Source organism: Pelodiscus sinensis, chromosome 31, assembly GCF_049634645.1.
Source record: "Pelodiscus sinensis isolate JC-2024 chromosome 31, ASM4963464v1, whole genome shotgun sequence".
Taxonomy (NCBI): domain Eukaryota; kingdom Metazoa; phylum Chordata; order Testudines; family Trionychidae; genus Pelodiscus; species Pelodiscus sinensis.
This window is the reverse complement of record NC_134741.1, coordinates 6,431,792-6,450,906: the sequence shown is the minus strand read 5'-3', so window position 1 is coordinate 6,450,906 and position 19,115 is coordinate 6,431,792. Positions and strand designations below refer to the sequence as shown.

Genomic DNA, 19,115 nt, shown 5'->3' with positions numbered 1-19,115 from the left:
GGGGGCAGGCTCTGGAGCCCAAGCCACACGGGGAGACTCAATATGACCGGGAGGCCTGGAGCGTGTGAGCCCTGCACAGAGGCTGCTGCTGGGGGCCTGCTTCAGTGGCCCAGCAGCTCAAGTTCCCCTGAACCAGCTTCTCCCCCTGGAGCCACCCCCCAGCGCTGCTGAGGCCCCTGACATGAGGCAGTGGGACCACCAGAGGAAGGTGCCAGCCTGAGCCCTTCCTCCCAGCCTCCTCCCCCTCCCAGGGTCTTTCCTTAGCCCCTCCCTGGTTCTATATTCCCCACATAAAAACCAGAGAGTTTGTTCTTTCAACAGGGAAAAGTCCTGATTGTGTTACTGGGGGGGGGGGGGGGGGAGAGGGGGAGACACAGAGGGCAAAAAATGAGGAGTAAAGTTAGTTGGAACCAAGGGGCTGGGTTTAAACTATTGCAGAAAAAAGGACTCTGCCCCTGGAGCTGCCCTGTGCTCTCCAGAGCCCTTAGGCTGGCACTGGGGAGGCCTGAGTCCAGGCAGTGCCCAGCCAAGGGGGAGGGAAGGGCTGGGGGCTATTCTGAAAGGCTGCTGGCACCATTAGACCCTTTTTTAGCAGTGAGGGAGAGGTGGGAAAGGAGCCTGAGTTAACCTCTTGGGTCACAGCTGCTGTAACATGTGGCAAGAAAGTTGACTAAGGCCATGAAAGTTGACTATGGAGTTGTTTGGTAAAAGTTGCCAGGGGCTTCCCTGCCTGGGAATTGAACCCAGGCCACAGCAGTGAAAATGCTGGAGCCTAACCACTAGACCATCAGAGACACATAAAGCCTATCTCCTTGCTCACCTACACTAGCCTTTCACAGGCCATTTAATGTCCACTTCAGGATGGGGGGGGGGGGTCCATTCTCCTTTGGCCAGAGGGGACAAGAACAGCCAAATAGAACATCAAAGCAGCCAGACTGGGCCATGCCAGTTTGCCAGACCAAATAACTAGCCCCCCCGCTCTGGAGTCTCTGCCTCTCATGGGCCTTCTCATCCTCAGGCTCCTCTTTGTCTCCAGAAAGACCCTGCTCTGCTCCAGCCACCTCCCTCCGGCTGTCACTCCTAGAGCAAAATGCATCCCCTTCATTCTGACTTTGCACACCTGGGGTTTTAGCACTCAGAGCTGCACCTGACACCAGCATTGGCTAGTGAGGGGTCTGAACAGCTTCTGCAGAGAGGGAGAGAGAGAGAGAGAGAGCCACTGTGGAGCATCCTTGCCAACTGTCTCAGAAAGCAGAGGAATGTAAATTCTTTGTCAGGTGGGACAGTGCCAGAGACAGAAATTCACCTTCTAAATGTCCCTTCTTCAACTTTAGCTCCTGATTAAGCCCCTTTGAAGAAGCCAGATACACAGGAAGGGCTGATCACACCCCTCTGAAAATCAGCTTTCCATGGGTATCGGTAGCTGGCTCCGAGTCATGGGCCTTGACATCTCGTCTCCCTCCCGAAACCAGGGAAGTGTCTCCCACCGCTGCAGCCTCCTGAGGCTCTATGGCCGTGTCTGTACAGCAGGGACAGCAACACTCACAGCCCCACAGGAGGGTCCCTGGCCTAGCAATGTGGCCCCCTGAGCAGCCTCTGATGTTCCCTGCGTGAGCCCCAGAACCAGCCCTGAATGACAGGGGCAGGGAGAGCAGCTCACACATGCCAAGGGGCTGGCCAGGGGCAGGACATGAGCCTGCAAGGCAGCAGTGACATCACAAGAAACTTTTGCACCTCAGCTCATTGGCTGGGAGGCAGCGACCTCATAGAGGGACCATGGCAACAGCCAGGTGGGACATCTCAGAGACCCCCATGGCCTGGCTGCCTGGAGCCTCCTTTGTGAAGTTTCCCCTTGAGGGCACAAGGGATTGAGGGTCTGAGCTGGGAGTGTCTCTGTGGAGATTTCCCCTGTGGGGCAGGCAGGGTTGCAGGAGAGGCTGGCACTGAACCTCTGAGAGAGGCAAGAGGAAGGGCTGCAAACACCCGATGAGGATGGGATTTGAACCCATGCATGCAGAGCACAATGGATTAGCAGTCCATCGCTTTAACCACTCGGCCACCTCATCTGAGCTGTTACAATTTGCTTCAAATCACCTGAAGTCAGCACTTCAGGGAACCTTTCTGCCACTTTCTGACTGGCCAAGGACACCCAGGGCGGGAAGGTTTTGGCTTTTCACAATGTTCCCTGGGCTGTTGTACAAAGCTCAGTGCTCGTAACAAACCCAAACACCCCCTGGATACATCTACCCTGTTTTGTGCAAAAGGTCTTGCCCAACAGTGTGTCCACACTGCCATGTGCTGTTGCACAAGAGAAGTGCTTTTCTGTAAAAGCAGCCATGGCAGTGTGGACGGTATCCTGCGCAGGAAAGCTCTGACGGGCATTTTAGATATTTGGCTTTCTTGAGCAAGAAATCCGTTGCCCGTGCACACTGCCTCCTTGTGGACGAGTTCTTGCACAAGAGGTCTTATTACTCGTGGGGAGAGGAATAACTTCTGTGCAAGAAGCCCTGTTGTCTGATGCTGCACTATAAATTTACTTGCGCAAAAATGTGCCTTCAGTGTAGACGCTCTGCAAGATTTTACACAAGAGCAGTTGCTCTAGCACAAAAAGCCTGCAGTGTAGACGTAGCCCTGCAGTGTAAACAGCCTGAGAGACACGAGGAAATGAAGTGGCCAGAGCCTCCCCCCAGCAGGCTGGCCCTCAACAGGACGGGCACGTCTACACAGCACCCTCACCTCGAAGTGAGCTGTGCAATGTGAGTGGGCTGCCCGGGACCCCAGGGGAAGGTCTGTGGGGAGTTTCCAAGGCAACAACAGCTACAAAGTTTCATAATCTACACTCATGTGACTGTGATTTATTCCTCCACTAGCAAGTGTCTCTGAAGGGATGAGAAATGCAGGGCCCAGGTGCAGGGAGCCGGGTCACATTCTCCTGCCTGAGTCTCAGTCCTGGCTGAAGCCTGGCTACAGAGAGAAGAGGCCAGTGCAAACAGCCCCATGGCAGCGAGGGAGTCAGTAGGTAGGTGGGTGGGTGGAGCAGGGAGCTGGAGGCAGAGTTCAGCTCTAACTCACTAGGGGTGCATCCCATAGTTCAAAATAATCAATGCGCCTACAGGCAGTCCCCGGGTTACGTACAAGATAGGGACTGTAGGTTTGTTCTTAAGTTGAATCTGTAAGTCGGAACTGGCGTCCAGATTCAGCTGCTGCTGAAACTGATCAGTTTCAACAGTGGCTGAATCTGGACGCCAGTTTTGACTTACATACAGATTCAACGTAAGAACCCCAGGCATCCCCAAGTCAGCTGCTGCTGAAACTGATCAGCGGCTGATTCCAGGAAGCCCGGAGCAGGGGCTTCCTGTAGTCAGCCACTGGTCATTTTCAGCAGCTGCTGACTTGGGGACACCTGGGGCAGAGCAGCTGGGGTGCTGCTGGGTTGGTCCAGTGGCGCCCAGAGCGGCGCTACGGGACCAACCGGCAGCGCCCCAGCTGCTGTACCACAGGCGTCCGGAGCAAAGCCGCGGAGCACGGGGGCAGCGGGACAGCCCAGACGCGCCGTGGCTATCCTGCTGCCCTTGGGCTCCGTGGCTTTGCTCTGCTTTGCTCCCCGTCCCCCTGGTCTGCAGACCAGGGGGACGGGGAGAAAAAGCGGCGAAACACACGGGCAGCGGGACAGCCCAGACGCGCCGTGGCTATCCTGCTGCCCTCGGGCTCCGCGGCTTTGCTCTGCTCTGCTCCCCGTCCCCCTGGTCTGCAGACCGGGGGGAGGGGGAGCAGAGCAGAGCAGAGCAAAGCCGCGGAACACGCGGCCAGCTGACAGCCCAGACGCATCTGGGCTGTCAGCTGGCCGCGTGCTCCACGGCTTTGCTCTGCTCTGCTCTGCTCCCCCTCCCCCCGGTCTGCAGACCAGGGGGACGGGGAGCAGAGCAGAGCAAAGCCGCGGAGCCCGAGGGCAGCAGGATAGCCACGGCGCGTCTCGGCTGTCAGCTGGCCACGTGCTCCGCCGCTTTGCTGTGCTCTGCACCCCCTCCCCCTGGTCTGCAGACCAGGGGGAGGGGGAGCAGAGCGAAGCACGCACCCAGCTTTGCTTCCTCTCCCTGGTCTGCTGGAGACCAGGGAGAGGAAGGGCCCCGTTCGTAACTGCGGATCCGACATAAGTCGGATCTGCGTAACTCGGGGACTGCCTGTATTTTGAAATAGCTTATTTTGTAATTTGGGGCTGGCTACACAGCACTTCGAAATAAATCCCCAAGCAGGGACGTCGGAATAGCGAGCCTGTTATAGCTTGAAATAAGGGGCTTGCTCTTAAGACGCGTCAGTGTGATATGAGCACCACGTCCTAAACCTCTGAGCTAGCCGGCCCACAGGTGTGTCTCACAAGTAGCACTCGCAGGGATGTTGTGGGCTCTGGAACAAGGTGGGTGAGGCAGCAAAGCCTTTCGCAGGCAGGGGAATTAGCTCAAGTGGTAGAGCGCTCGCTTAGCATGTGAGAGACAGTGTGATCGATGCCCACATTCTCCAATTACAGCTCTATCCTTTAATTTCAGTGGCCCCCCTCCCTCTTCCTTCCTTCTCTCCCAAAAGAGACAGACCCCCCAGTGGCAAAGCAGAGAGTGGAAATATCCAACTCACCAGCCCATCAGGCTCTGGGGTGCAATGGAAAGAATGTTGGACTTCTAAGCTGTAGTGGTTAATGTGAGTCCAGCAAGACATTCAAAGGCTGTGGGTTCAAGTCCCGCCAGAGTCACTTTAGCTGCTTCCTAATTTCCAGGATGCAGCTTTTACAGACCAGTCAATCCTTAGGCTGACACTGGGGTGGGCTGGCACCCAGGCAATTCCCAGCAGACCCCAGTAAGGATGGAGGGAAGGGCTGGTCCTTGGGGTTAGGGCTGGGGGCTGTTCTGAAAGGACCATTTTGTCCCTCCTCGTCTCCTACTAGTGCTGAGCAACACTCAGGCTGTGACACGGCTGCCAAACATCCTGGACAGTTAATAATGAGCCAGACGGGTTTGTTGGCAGCTCAGTGTGCGGAGCCTTAGATGAAACATTTAAAGGTCCCTGGTTCAATCCCAGGCTTTGGCATGTCTCTCAGTGCAGCAGGGACCTCTCTGCTCCCCTTGTCATGCTCGTGCCCTGTGACATCCCCTCATCCATCCTGGCAGCAGCCCATCTTTGCTTCTAAACCTCCCTCAGAGTGGCTACTTCTGCTTCCTTGGCTAAAGTCCCTCCCCCTGTGCGTGTGGCTGGCAGGGATTGCTAGAGGGATCCATTTACATGTAGCTTCACTGAAACCCCCCTCATTGGCCTGCGCCCAGGTCAGTCCATGTGTGTTAAAGGGCCTCAGGGAGCACAGAGCAGAGGGATCCCCTCAACACACACACACAGTCCCAGCCCCAAGCCTCCCCCATATCCCAGATCCTGTGCCCTGACTTCTCTACCTCCCACATCCTCACCCCTGCCCTGAGCCCCCCCCACTCTCACACACTCCCCAAATCCCTGCCTTGAGCCTCGCACACTCCACATTTTAATTTCTTACAGGTACTGTCCTATCACAACCCCTCCCCCAACTTCCTGCCTTGAGCCTTCCCCTCCCTCCTGCCCAGCCCAAGGGGTGGTGCCCAATAGAACAGGCCCTGTGAGAAATGTGTCACTTTCACCCCTGGGAGCAGCTCAGCCATGCAAAGGGGCTGCCTGGGGCAGGACATTAGCCCTGGAGGGCAGGGGTGGGTGTGGCAGTGACATCACAAGGGCCTTTTGCAGCCCCTCAGCTTATTGGCTAAAGGAGGTTGGGAGGTGATGACCTCACAGAGAGTCCATGACAATGGCCAGGTGGGACAGGCTGCAGGGCAGGGGCCATCTCAGAGACCCTCCCCCCCCCCCCCCCATGGCTTTGCTGCAGGGAGTCTCCTTGAGAGTTGCCCTTGAGGCCTTTTTGGAGCCTTCTCCTTTCCCAGGACTAACTGACCTAGATGACAGACGTCCAAGAAGGCCTCTGTAAATGTGGCAGGGGAATTAGCTCAAGTGGTAGAGTGCTCGCTTTGTATGTGGGCGGTATTGGGCTCGATACCCACATTCTCCAGTGAGGAGAGAAATTTCCAAATTTTCTTTTTGCCAGCCAGGGGGCTAAGTGGCTCCAGTAGCCCCCCCCCCCCCCCCCCCGGCCCCGGTCCCCACTTCCTACTTGCTCTCCCCAAAACCAGCCACGTTGGGGCAGAGAGCTGCTGGACACCAGCCCTCCTGGGCCAGACAGTGGCAGGAGCACTGGAGGCAGGTTGCAGGTGGGGCAGAATTAGCTCCATTGGAAAAGTGCTGCCTTTTTCGCATGAGAGGTAGCAGGATTCACTCCCATCTTCTCCCACCGGCTCACTGGTGCTGAGGGGCCGGCCCCTTTCCTGCCGCCCCAACTCTTATTCCCACAATGCGCTTTGTGCAGGGGCCGCTGGTCTTTCTGCCAAGGTGTGTGGCTGGGAGCCAGGACTCAGGACCCTTCCTAAAATATACAAATCCCCGCCCCCCACGATCCTCTGTTCCACTCACACTGTCTGGCTGCTGCCCACATGGAGCTCAGGGGCCAGGTGGGTGACTTGCCTTGCAGCTGTGACAGCATCAGACCCCTGCCACCCGCCTGCTCAGTGTGGAGACCAAGCCCAAGGGTGGCACCTGGGATGTGAGTTACACAAAAGCCTCTTGTCTCTTGTTCCTTGTCCAGTTGCCAACATTGGCTGCAGATGCCAATTTCTGTGGGGGTGTAGCTCAGTGGCAGAGTGTTTGACTGCAGATCAAGTGGTCCTTGGTTCAACTCCAAGTGCCCCCTTGGAAGATTTCCTTCTAGTTGAAATATTTTCCTTCCCAGTTCCATCACACTCTGGCTTTACATTGCTTGAGGTTCTTGACGTTAATAAGAACCCTTAATGCAGAGCTACTCAACTTTGGAAGCCCTGCTGGCCATAATGAATGGCATTTAACCAGGATGGACAGGGCAGGTGTCCCTAGTTAGTGTATTTCAGGAGCTGGGAATGGGTGAAGGGAGGGATCACTTAACAAGTGTCTGTCCTGAGGATTCCCTCGGGACAATGAAATTGGCTGCTGTTGTGAGACAGGATCCTGGGCTAGTTGGGCAACTGGCATGGCCCCGTCTGGCTGCTTTGATGTTCTGTTTGGTTTCTGTTCTTCTCCCCTTTGGGCAAGGGAGAATGGACCCTCATCACCCTCATCCTGCGAAAGGCTAGTATAGGTGAGCAAAGCACAGGTGTCTTTGGTGGTATAGTGGCTAGAATTCAGCACTTTCACTGTTGAGACCTGAGGTTAATTCCCCGTCAGGGAAACCAGCCTCATTTTCCACATGACAACTGCCCAGTCATTCATCTTACCTCAAAATGCTCAGACAGACACTGAGGCTACGTCTACACTGGCCCCTTTTCCGAAAGGGGCATGCTAATTTTAAACTTCAGAATAGGGAAATCCGCGGGGGATTTAAATATCCCCCGTGGGATTTAAATAAAGATGTCCGCCGCTTTTTTCCGGCTTGTAGATAAGCCAGAAAAGAGTGTCTAGACTGGCCCGATCCTCCGGAATAAAGCCCTATTCCGGAGGATCTCTTATTCCTACTTCAAAGCTGGGGCAGGACAGAGAGTCCTGAGAGATGAAGCAGCTAGAGGGAAGGCAAAAGAGCAGAGGCCAGCCTGAGAGCTGAGAGTCAGAGGTGCCCACTGCACCTTTACACCCCAGGTCCTATGGTGTAAGATGCAGCACTCAGAACTCTGAATCCTGCAATCTGAGTTCAAATCTCAGTGGGACCTGCTGGGGCTCAGCTGGTTGTTACAATATTCAGGTGCTTCAGCTTCCATGCCCTGAAGTTCAGCCAAGAGATTTTTGTTCCTCCTGCTGGGTGTCTGAGGCCACTGGAGCTCCATCTCCAGACTGAGCAGGTGGGTGGGAGGGGTCTGATGCCATCACAGCTGCAGGGCAGGTCACCCACCTGGCCCCTGAGCTCAGCCCATGTGGGCAGCAGCCAGACAGTGTGAGTAGAACAGAGAGTCGGTGGGATGGGGGGGGGATTCATATACTTTGGGAAGGGTCCTGAGTCCTGGTTCCCAGCCACGCAGCTTGGCACAAAGACCAATGGCCCCTGCACAAAGTGCATTGTGGGAATAAGAGTTGGGGCAGCAGGAAAGGGGCCGGCCCCTCATCATCAGCAAGTCAGTGGAAGAAGATGGGACCTCTCACTTGCAAAGGCAGCACTTTTCCAGTGGAGCTAATTCTGCCCCACCTGCAACCTGTCTCCAGTGCTCCTGCCACTGATTGGCCCATGAGGGCTGGTGTCCAGCAGCTTTCTGCCCTGGCATGGCTGGCTTTTGGGGAGAGCAAGTAGGAAGTGGAGGGGGGCTACTGGAGCCACTTAGCCCCCTCCCTGGCTGGCTTTTCCAGTAGAAAGAAAAATGGGGCTTGCCCCCAACACTGGAGAATGTGGGCATTGATCCCACTGCCTCTTGCATGCAAAGCAAGCACTCTACCACTTAACCTAACTCCCCTGCTGTGTCTCTTCCCTTCTCAACAGGGATATCTGCCTTCTAGGTCAGTCAGTCATGGAAAAGGAGAAGGCTCCAGAAAGGCCTCAAAGGCAATTGTCAAGAAGGAGACTCCCTGCAGGAAAGCCAGGAAAGCCATGAGGGGGGCTCTGAGATGGCCCCTGCCCTGCAGCCTGTCCCACCTGGCCACTGTCATGGACTCTCTGTGAGGTCATCGCCTCCCAACCTCCATTAGCCAATAAGCTGAGGGGCTGCAAAAGGCCCTTGTGATGTCACTGCCACACCCACCCCTGCCCTCCAGGGCTAATGTCCTGCCCCAGGCAGCCCCTTTGCATGGCTGAGCTGCTCCCAGGGGTGAAAGTGACACATTTCTCACAGGGCCTCTTCTATTGGGCACCACCCCTTGGGCTGGGCAGGAGGGAGGGGGAGGCTCAAAGCAGGAAGTAGGGGAGTGTGTGAGAGTGGTGCGGGGCTCAGGGGAGGGGTGAGGATGTGGAAGGAGAGAGAAGTCAGGGCACAGGATTAGGGATGTGGGGGGGCTTGGGGCTGGGACTGTGTGTGTGTTGAGAGGATCAATGGGTCTAGAATCGCAGCTCCCTGTGCTCTGGGCTCCCTGGGGCCCTTTAACACACAAGGGCTTTCTCTGCAGTGCGCTGGGGAGAGAAATCCCTGAGCCAGTGACACGGACTGATCTGGGTGCAGGGGAACAGGGGGGGTTTCAGTGAAGCTGCATGTGAATGGATCCATCTAGTAACCCCTGCCAGCCACACACACAGGGGAAGGGGACTTTAGCCAAGGAAGCAGCAACTCTGAGGGAGAGTTGGAAGTGAAGGGGGTTAATCAGATGGACCTGAGCTTCCAGTGCTGGGCTGTGGCAAAGATGGATGAGGGGATGTCACAGGGCACTAGCATGGCTGGGGAGCAGAGGGCCCTGCTGCACCGAGAGACATGGCAAAGCCTGGCATTGAACCAGGGACCTTTAAATGTTTCATCTTAGGCTCCCCACACTGAGCTACTGACAAACCATCCGGGATGTCTGGCAGCCGTGTCACAAACATGATGCCGTCGTGCCCGGCCCAGGAAGGCGAGACTGGTGTTTCCTGCCACCTGCAGTTTGACTTGCTCCTCCCCCCATTCCTGCCTTAGCTCCCGGGCTGACCTGGCAGCTGAAGTGGTCGGGGTCCCAGCAGCCTGGGCAGGGAGTCGGGTGGCCAGACCCTGGTGGCAAGAGTCTTGGTGCTACTTGTTTCCCTGCCCCCTCTGGTGCCCTCACTCCCCACCCGCAGCCCCTGCTGCCTGCCTGGGTCCCTGTGCTGTGTCAGACGCTCAATGAACCCTCCTGTTTCACACGGGCTGGGAGTGGCTCTGGGCGAGGGCACAGGGCTGTGTCATTCCCTGTGGGAGCGGGAGGCCCCCGGAGCCCAGAGCGAGTGGACTCCCCAAGGGGCGCACGGTGAGAGACAGGGGGCTGGCGGCTCAGGGAGGGGCGGTCCCAGGAGGCAGAGGGCACCTGTGACTCTCGGTTGGCAGCTGACACTCTGCTCCTTGCTTCCCTCCCGCTGCTTCACCTCCCAGGGCTTCTTTCTCCTTCCCTGTCCATAGCAGGCAGCTACACAAAGGCAAGTCACCAAACCAGACACCCCTGTGGCCAGCATGGCCTCTCAGGGCGCCCCCGCCTGCCCCATGCTGAGAGCCAGGCCCAAGCAGGAAAGAGGCGGGTGGGCCCTCTTGGGTCTCACCACCCATCTTCTTCCTGCCGTCGGCCGCCACAACCCCTGTCAGCCACTGGGTCAGCACAGGAACGGCGGCAGGAAATGGCCAAGTAGCGAGTTAGGGTGTGAGGGGCAGGCAAAGCTCATCTTGCCCTGCAGGGCCACCAGCAACAGCATCTCTTGTGCACTGCTGTGGGAGAAGTGGTGACGTCAGAACAGCCCCCATAGCTGCTGAAGTAGCTTAGTGGGGGGTGCATTAGTGTGAACCGTTAAGGGTTAAGTGGTTGTGTTATGCTTAAAAAAAGCACCCGGGATTTTTTTCAGAGGGATAAGGCAACACGCCACATTTGTTGAACATACATACATTAATCAATGTTTATCATATGCATATGACACATCACACTCATGCACTCACACACACACACAAGCACACTCCGTATAGTTCCGTGGTCACCAACAGGTCGATCGTGATCTAGTGGTCGATTGCGAGGCCTCGACCAGTCGCTCGTGAGGCGTCCTGTCCGCCCCGCCCCCATTTCCCTCCCACCCCCGAGAAGCCCCACTACTTACCTCAAGTGAAAATGGAGGTAGTGTCGGCTTCCCAGGGATGGACAGAAGTCCCGCAGCTTAGCGCCACTTCAGACAATTCCAGAACTGCATTACAAGGGAATTAGCTCCAGTGCTAAAGTGCTCGTTAGCATGTGGGATTGATACCCACGTTCTTCAATGATGTGTGGCCCCTGTTTCTCTAACAGAGCCATCCAAAGGGCCAAGAGCCTCCAGTGGCCCCTCTCTCTTCCTACTCACTCACCCCAAAAGCCAGCCACAGCTTAGTTCCAAATCAGTAAATCTCATTGCACGAGGGATAACGCCCCTCCACTGCTGCTATTTCAAAATAGCTCCTGCCCATGGCCATCCAAAGTTAGTATTCCCCAGTGCCTCCTGGGGATCTAAGTGGAGGTAGACTGTCCAGTGGTAGCTTCTTGTGCAACAACTCTTTTGTGGAATAGTTCTTTTGCAAAAGGTCTTGCACAAGAGAGGGTCCACAGTGCCATGTGCTTTTGTGAAAGAGCATCCATGGCAGTGTGGACGCTCTCTTGTGCAAGAAAGCACTGATGGCCATTTCAGATAGGGGCTTCTTGCACAATAAATTAATTAATTAATGTTGCCTGTCAACACTGCCCTCTTGTGGAAGAGCTCTTGCACAAGAGGGTTTATTCCTCGTTGGGAGAGCAATAATTCTTCCGGAAGAAGCCCTGTTTTCTGATGCTGTACTGTAAATTTCCTTGCGCAAGAACATGTGTGCCGTATAGACGCTCTGCAAGTTTTTGTGCAAAAAGCCTGCAGTGCAGACGTAATCCCTGAGAGGGATTGCAGCAGAAATCTCCACCTGAGTGAAGACATGGCCTAATGGTGCAATTAGTTAGACGGTGACACTAAGGCTCTGTCTACACTCGCGGCTTCTTGCGCAAGTACAGCCGTTCTTGCGCAGGAATCTACAGAGCATCCACACTGCCTGCCCGCTCTTGCGCAAATAAATTTACAGTACGGCGTGGTAAGAGAGGGATCCTTGCGCAAGAGCTACACTCTTTTTTGACAGGTGTAAGCCCTCTTGCACAAGAGAGCAGTGTGGATGATCAGCAGGGATTTCTTGCACAAGAAAGCCCTATGGCTAAAATGGCCACCAGAGCTTTCTTGCGCAAGAAAGAGTCCACACTGCCATGAGCGCTCCTCCGCAAAAGCACAGCTCGCACATGGCAGTGTGGACGTTTTCTTGCGCAAGAAGCCGTGAGCGTACACGTTGTCTAACAGTCCCACTGCTGGTAACTCACAGAGGCCCTTGTTGCCCTAGGAAGGGGTGTGGCCAAAACACAGGCTTCGCTGTGAGCAGGATTTGAACCTATGCAGGAAAACCCTACTGGATTTCAAGTCCAACGCCTTAACCACTCGGCCATCGCAGCTGCATATGTTGGGGGGCCAGGGAAACTGGTAAATAATCCCAGTGCGCAGGCCTAACGTCACCTGCCATAGAATTCACACAGCAAACTATTTCAACAGCTGTGCAGAGGAGTTCTGGCTGTTCTGGTCTTAGGCTGCCTTGCAGGTGAGTTCTGCTTCCAGGTCTTCTCTCCTCCTTCTTGGTCTTCCTTTCCCTTTTCCTTCCTCTTCTCTTCTCCCCTTTTCCTTCTTCTTGCTGGTCTCCTGGGACCCCAGTTTATATAGAGAAACTCAATACCGCTTAGTTCTTCCTTAACCAATTATTTTAGTATAATTTCACTAACCAAACATAACATACTGTAACAGAATGACCTAACCAATCAGACCCCACTGCCTTAGTTGATTTACACCCAGAAAAATCAATTATACAACAGACAGAAACAGATCTAAACCAGACTATCACGCAGACAAACAATAGGAAAGTGAGGACAAGAATCATAGAACACCAATTGCACAACCACAACTATTGGTAAGCAGTCTTTTGCCAGACAACATGCGGGTAATTAAGTTTTCTCTAGTCACCGTGAGATCTGTTTCCTGCCTGGTGACAGTGGGTGCCACTAAGATAAGACACTCCCCCCCCTTGTGTAACATTATTTAAATGTCATATAGCTGGAATGTGAGCATGTGACTCCAGGCTTTACAGCTAATTGCTGCTGCTCTTCCATCTGGCTGCAGAAGATGGCTTCAGTTTAGACCTACTGAATAGCTACAGGCCTTCCAATAGGGTTACAGAAAAACCACAGTGCTACATAGGACCTTTCCAGGCCAAAGATAGCAAGATCTACAATCACAGACAAATGGAGGTAAACCCAACTGCACAGGGACTTGAATCCTTAATAAGGAGTCAGATCCCTCATCCTTTAGGCCACACACTCTTGTAGGAGCACAAAAAGGAGCTATGTAGACTTGGGCTCTCTCTGCTTCCCCTGCCTCCAGCCTGGCCTTGGCCTCTTTCCTCTCAGTCCCATGGGGTCAGGGGGAAGCAGGGGGCCATTCCAGAGTCTGATTGGGGGCGGCGACCTGTCCATGCCGTGATGGGGGAGGGGAGAGTGTCACACGGCTTCTACTAGAGCTGGTATTTAAATAAAAACAAAAATAAATAAGCAGCTGGGATGGGGCAGCTGGAGGGAGCCGGGAGAACAGAGGCAGCCTGAGAGCTGAGAGTCACAGGTACCCAGCAAAAACATCAGCTGTTTGTCCCATGCTGCAAGGGGCAGCGCTCAGGGCTTTGAACTTTGCAACTGGAGTTCAACTGTCAGTGGGATTTTCCTAGGCTGGTTGTTGCAAAACCCTCCCGCTTTAGGTTGCTTGTCCTCAGGCTGCTGAGAAGAGATTTTTGGGCCTTCTGCTGGGTCCCAGCAGCTGCCAGGCTCTGCCTATTGCCCCCGGGCCTCTGCTAACCCATCCATTGAGCGTGGAGCTATTGCCTTGGGATCTGTCTGGGACAGCGAGCAGCACAAGTGAGAGGCTAGAACAAGATTCACTCAACCGGTTTGTTTTTTTGGATCTGCCCCTTCTGCACCCAGCTATTTTTCTTTTGCTGTGATATAAATGGATCTAGCTCGGGGTCTTTCTGCTTGTGAAGCACCCCTGTGCTCCTGGGTTCTTCTGCCCTGACATTTGTAGATGGGCCAGTACAAATGAGCATTACTCAGGCAGCCTTTTGTAGCTCAGCTGGTAGAGTTGCAGACTGTAGTGCTTGCTTCGCAAGGGATCCTTAGATTGCCCTGAAACTGACAAAAAGATTGTGGATACCAGCTGCCAATCACATTTCTTGGGCTACACAGGCCTTGAGACCCCTCCAAAGCCATTTTAGCCATTGGGCTTTCTTGCGCAAGAAATCCCTGATGAGCGTTCACACTGCCCTCTTGCGCAAGAGCTCCTGCACAAGAGGGCTTACACCTGTTAAAAATAAGCATAGTTCTTACTCAAGAAGCCCTCCCTTACCACGCCGTACTGTAAATCTTCTTGTGCAAGAGCAGGCAGGCAGTATGGACGCTTTCCAGAAGAACAGCCATTCTTGTACAATAATCTGCCGGTGTAGGCATAGTCCAGGTGTCCCTGCAGATGGGACAGGAGGGTCTATTCTGTTGGGTAACTTGTTGCCCTAACAACAGGAGTTGGCAAAAGTGAAGTATTGCTGTAAACAGGATTTGAACCTGCATAGGGAAACCCCATTGAACTTCTAGTCCAATGCCTTAACCACTCAGCCACCACAGCTGTGAGCTCAGCAATGCCTTCTGGGCCAGGGAAACTGGTAAATAATCCCAGTGCCCAGGCCTGACGGCACCTGCCCCACAGAATTCACACAGAAAACCTGGCTCCCCAAGCACAGGGGGAGTTTGGAGGCTTGTTGCTGGGCTGTGGGGTGAAACATCAAACCAGCCCCCTCCTGCAGGGCCAGTGAGTGATCCAGAAACTGGGCCTCCTGCACCTGGGGAACAGCAAACAAAAGGTCGGGGGGGGGGCACATAGTCTCTCCCTCGGGGGGGGGGGGCTGTTAGTCTGTAGCTGTGACAGGTAAAAAACCAATGAATGGCCCTAGAATGAGAGAATCCTGCCTTGTGTCCGTGTTTGCTGTCCCAGAGAGCAGCCCCATGGCTACGCTGGCCCAGGCACCTGCCAGGTCTGGGGGAGGTGAGGGAGGCAGCCCCCAGTGGTGCCTGGCCAATGTCTCTGCTCTTCCCACCATCGTGCCTTATGTAGCTGGAGTCGACTTCCTTCATTTGAGCTTGGCCATGTCCCCACAGCAATACCAAAGGCAGCAAGAGCAGACTTCTGGCCACTAGTCAGGTGCTCTCTGGTCTTACTTGGACTCACTAAATTGAACTCCAGAAAGTTGACGGCAGCCCGTCCTCCCCAGCTGAGTGTGGTTCTTGTTCTTCTGCACAGCCCAGCCCACGGAGACCAAGGACCTGCCAATGGGTATTCAGATCACACCCTTGTTGAATGGATGGAAACAGAAACCAGACACACAGCTGATTTGAGGATCTTCTAGCTGAGAGATCAGTTTACCTGGTTTATGTGTATTGGTGCCAGAAAACTTTAACAGCTTGTATTCATTTAAAGAGTCCACATACAATGGAAATCCAGGGTGCAATAGAACTGGAGAGGTAAACGTTTCTATTGAAGGAAAATTCTCTAAGGGGGCACTTGGATTTGAACCAAGGACCACTTGATCTGCAGTCAAACACTCTGCCACTGAGCTACACCCCCATACAAAACTAATTCCTGCAGCCCATGTTGGGCACTGGGCAGGAAACAAGAGGCTTTTGTGTGACACATCTCAGGTGGGACGGAACCTCACTGACCCCAGGTTGTGATGGACCCTAACAAGGAATTTGTCCTGAATGCAGCAGAGCTGGGGCAGGACACAGATTATGTCCACACAGAAAAGTTATTTTGGAATAATGGCCGTTTAGAATAACAATGCCAAAGTCTGTGCAGCAATTCCGTTAATGTGAAGTAATCTGCAAACCTCACTCTACAAAGAATAACGCCTGTTCCCAATTAGCTATTTAAATAGTGCGCGTGGAGATGCGCCACTTCTGCTATTTCAAAATGGCCCCTCCCTAGGATCATTCTATTATTTCTCCCAGGGCTCTAAATCGAGGTAGCTCGTCTGCATTAGGGGAGCCTGCCTCGGACTATTCTGAGGTTTCCCTGCAGTGTAGAAGTGCTAGTTCAAAATAAGCTATTTTGGAATCACTATTCAAGACCAGCTTATTCCAAAATCAATGTGCTGTGTAGAAGTAGCCAGAGAGTCCTGAGAGATGAAGCTGTTGGTGGGAAGCCAGGAGAGCAGAAGCCAGCCTGAGACCTGAGTGTCCCAGGTCCCCACCAGAAACTATATATGCAGGTCACGTGGTGTAAGGGGCAGCACTCAGGACTCTGAATCCTGCAATCTGAGTTCAAATCTCAGTAGGACCTGCTGGGCCTGGGTTGGTTGCTTGTGAGCTCCTCGTGCTCTGTATGTTTTACATTCCTTGTCCTGAGGTTCCCCAGGGGCAGTTTTACTCCTGTGCTGGGTGTCTGAGGCCCAATGGAGCTTGGTCCCCAGACTCATCAGACTTGTGCTCAGGTGCCTGATGCTCTCCCAGCTGTAAGGCAGGTCACCTGCTCAGCCTATGCTGGAGGCAGCCAGACAGTGTGAGCTGAACAGAGGGTTTGGGTGGGGGGCGGTTGTATATTTGGGGAAGGGTCCTGAGTCCTGGCTCTCAGCCACGCGCCTTGGCACGAAGACCAACGGCCCCTGAACAAAGTGCATTGTGGGAATAAGAGTTGGGGCGGCAGGAAAGGGGCCGGCCCCTCAGCACCAGTGAGCAGGCAGGAGAAGATGGGAGTGAATCCTCCTACCTCTTGTGTGCAAAGGGAGCCCTACCTCTCTCCCAACACTCCACCAGGCCCAGCAGCTCCGTGCCCACTAGGTGGGTTTTTTCGGAGACCAGGGAGGAAGAGGGAGGGGTCTCTGGATGCTCAGAGCCCCCCGACTCTGCCTGTGAGAAGAAGGAAGGAGAACACCAGACACTGAGGAATGTGGCTATTGATCCCACTGCCTCTCACGTGCTAAGTGAGGGCTCTGCCACCGGAGCTAATTCCCCCGGCTCTGAGCAGTTTTCCTGCCCCACCCACCATGGGTGGGCTACACGGGGCCAAATATCGGAAAAATCTCTTCCTCAAAAAGGATCAGCAGATTTGCATTTCTTCTGCGGGAGGGGATGTTGGGGAGAGCACAGTCTAGATGTAGTCTAGACTCAGGGGCGATGGGACAGGGTTTTATGTAATGATGACAGGGGTGCAGAAAGCAATAAGAATTATTTTCTCCAACTCAAGATCCTGGGTGACAGAATGAAACTGGTAAGTAGCCAAATTAAAAATAAATTAAAAAGAAGCATTTTTGTGCCCACTGGAACTCCTTGCCACAGGATATTGTGAAGGTGAAATCTACAAAAAGGTCCAAAACAGAACTGGATAATGTAATGCAGGGAAGGTCAATCAATGGCATTGAACCAGGATGGACAGGGCAGGTGTCCCTAGCTGGTGTATTCTAGAAGCTAAGAATGGTCAACAGGAGGGATCACTTAACAATTGTCTGTCCTGAGGATTCCCACTGGGCAATGAAATTGGCTGCTGTTGTGAGACAGGATCCTGGGCTAGTTGGGCAACTGGCATGGCCCAGTCTGGCTGTTCTGATGTTCTGTTTGGTTTCTGTTCTTGTCCCCTCTGGGCAATAGAGAACGAACCCACATACCAAAGGGGACAGAAAGTGGCCTGTGAAAGGCTAGTGCAGGTAAGGAAAGAGCCCTGCTTATGTGTCCCTGATGGTCTAGTGGCTAGGATTCAGCACTTTCACTGCTGAGGCCTGGGTTCAATTCCCAGTCAGGGAAACCAGCCTCAGTTTTCACATGATAACTGCCCACTCATTCATCTTACCTCATTGTTACAGCAGCTGTGACCCAAGAGGTTCACTCAGGGCCCTTTTCCCACCTCTCCCTCACTGCCAAGACAGCTCCTGCCATTCTCACAAGCCCTTCAGAAGGGGCAGAGCTGGGTGACTCAAACTGCCCCTCCCCTCTCCCATGTGGGCAGCCCTGCAGGAAGCTCTGTGGCACACACAGCACTAGCCCAGCGCAGTGTCAGGTCAGCACAAGATCCATTGGTTCAGTTTGGTTGTTGAAGGAGACAACCCAGAACTGGCTCCAGCCCCCACTCAGTAACCTGGGGAAATGACCCACCAGGCCTGGGCCCCTCAGAGAGGCAACGATTCCCCACTGGCCAGGGCAGAGCCTCCCTCTGACACAGTCATGAAGGCTTCTCCCCCTGGGCCTGCCTCCCCCTTCACTCAGCTCTCACTGCTCGGTGCTGCCAGGGAGGGGCCTCACTGCGAGAGCCACAGAGACACGTCCCAGAGCAGGACGGATGCTCAGACCGACACTGAGTGTTGCTCAGTGCTGGGGTGAGACAGGGAAGGAAAAAAGGGTCTAACGGCGCCTGCAGCCTTTCAGAACAGCCCCCGGCCCCACCCCCACATCCCAGCTCTTCCCTCTGCCCTTGCTGGACTCTGCTGGGCACTGTCTGGACTCAGTCCTCCCCGGTGCCAACCTAAGGGCTCTGGAGAAGACATGGCAGCTCCATGGGCAGAGTCCTGAGCCCCTGGCAGGGCTCATTAAGCAGTTGGGGGGGGGGGGGGCTGGGTTGCTGCACAGGTTAGGGCTGGCCTGGGCAATGACTTTTGATGGGGAACCACTCCCAGGGCTGCACTTTTCCATGCTATTAATGGAGGAGGAGGGGGTCTGGGATGTAGGTTGGTGCAGACAGGAGCTTGGGGCAGAGGACTGGGGTGCAGGAACAGTTGCAGGAGGTTGGGTTGTGACCTGGGGCAGAGGATTGGGGTGCAGGATCTGGGAGGGGTGAGGGTTCAGGACGGGGGCAGAGGGTTTGGTTTACATGGGGTACCAGTGGGTTGAGGGAAGGGAGGGGCTGGGGTGCCAGAGGCAGGCTCTGGCTGGGAGACTTACCTGGCTCACTCCCGGCCAGCAGCCCAGCACATTTCTCAGGCAGCTACTTCCCTGCCCCCACACAGGCTCTCAACCTCCGTTAGCCAATAAGCTGAGGGGCTGCAAAAGGCCCTTGTGATGTCACTGCCACACCCACCCCTGCCCTCCAGGGCTAATGTCCTGCCCCAGGCAGCCCCTTTGCATGGCTGAGCTGCTCCCAGGGGTGAAAGTGACACATTTCTTACAGGGACTGTTCTATTGGGCACCACCCCTTGGGCAGGGGTGAGGGTTAAGGCAGGAAGTTGGGGGAGGGGTTGTGATAGGACAGTACCTGTCAGAAATTAAAGTGTGGAGTGGAGTGTGAGAGGCTCAAGGCAGGG

The 19,115-nt window shown here is 54.5% G+C and overlaps 6 non-coding genes across 6 annotated transcripts; 2 read left to right on the top strand and 4 right to left on the bottom strand.

The window, feature by feature from the left end:
* Positions 1–1,984: 1,984 nt before the first annotated feature.
* TRNAS-GCU (transfer RNA serine (anticodon GCU)) lies at positions 1,985–2,066 on the bottom strand. Its single transcript has one exon. It is a non-coding gene; the product is annotated as a tRNA-Ser (tRNA).
* Positions 2,067–6,739: 4,673 nt separating this feature from the next.
* Positions 6,740–6,811, top strand: TRNAC-GCA (transfer RNA cysteine (anticodon GCA)). Its single transcript has one exon. It is a non-coding gene; the product is annotated as a tRNA-Cys (tRNA).
* Positions 6,812–12,116: 5,305 nt separating this feature from the next.
* Positions 12,117–12,198, bottom strand: TRNAS-UGA (transfer RNA serine (anticodon UGA)). The gene has a single exon. It is a non-coding gene; the product is annotated as a tRNA-Ser (tRNA).
* Positions 12,199–14,376: 2,178 nt separating this feature from the next.
* On the bottom strand, positions 14,377–14,458 carry TRNAS-AGA (transfer RNA serine (anticodon AGA)). The gene has a single exon. It is a non-coding gene; the product is annotated as a tRNA-Ser (tRNA).
* Positions 14,459–15,382: 924 nt separating this feature from the next.
* On the bottom strand, positions 15,383–15,454 carry TRNAC-GCA (transfer RNA cysteine (anticodon GCA)). Its single transcript has one exon. It is a non-coding gene; the product is annotated as a tRNA-Cys (tRNA).
* A 2,099-nt stretch (positions 15,455–17,553) lies between these two features.
* On the top strand, positions 17,554–17,625 carry TRNAE-UUC (transfer RNA glutamic acid (anticodon UUC)). The gene has a single exon. It is a non-coding gene; the product is annotated as a tRNA-Glu (tRNA).
* The last annotated feature ends 1,490 nt before the right edge of the window (positions 17,626–19,115 follow it).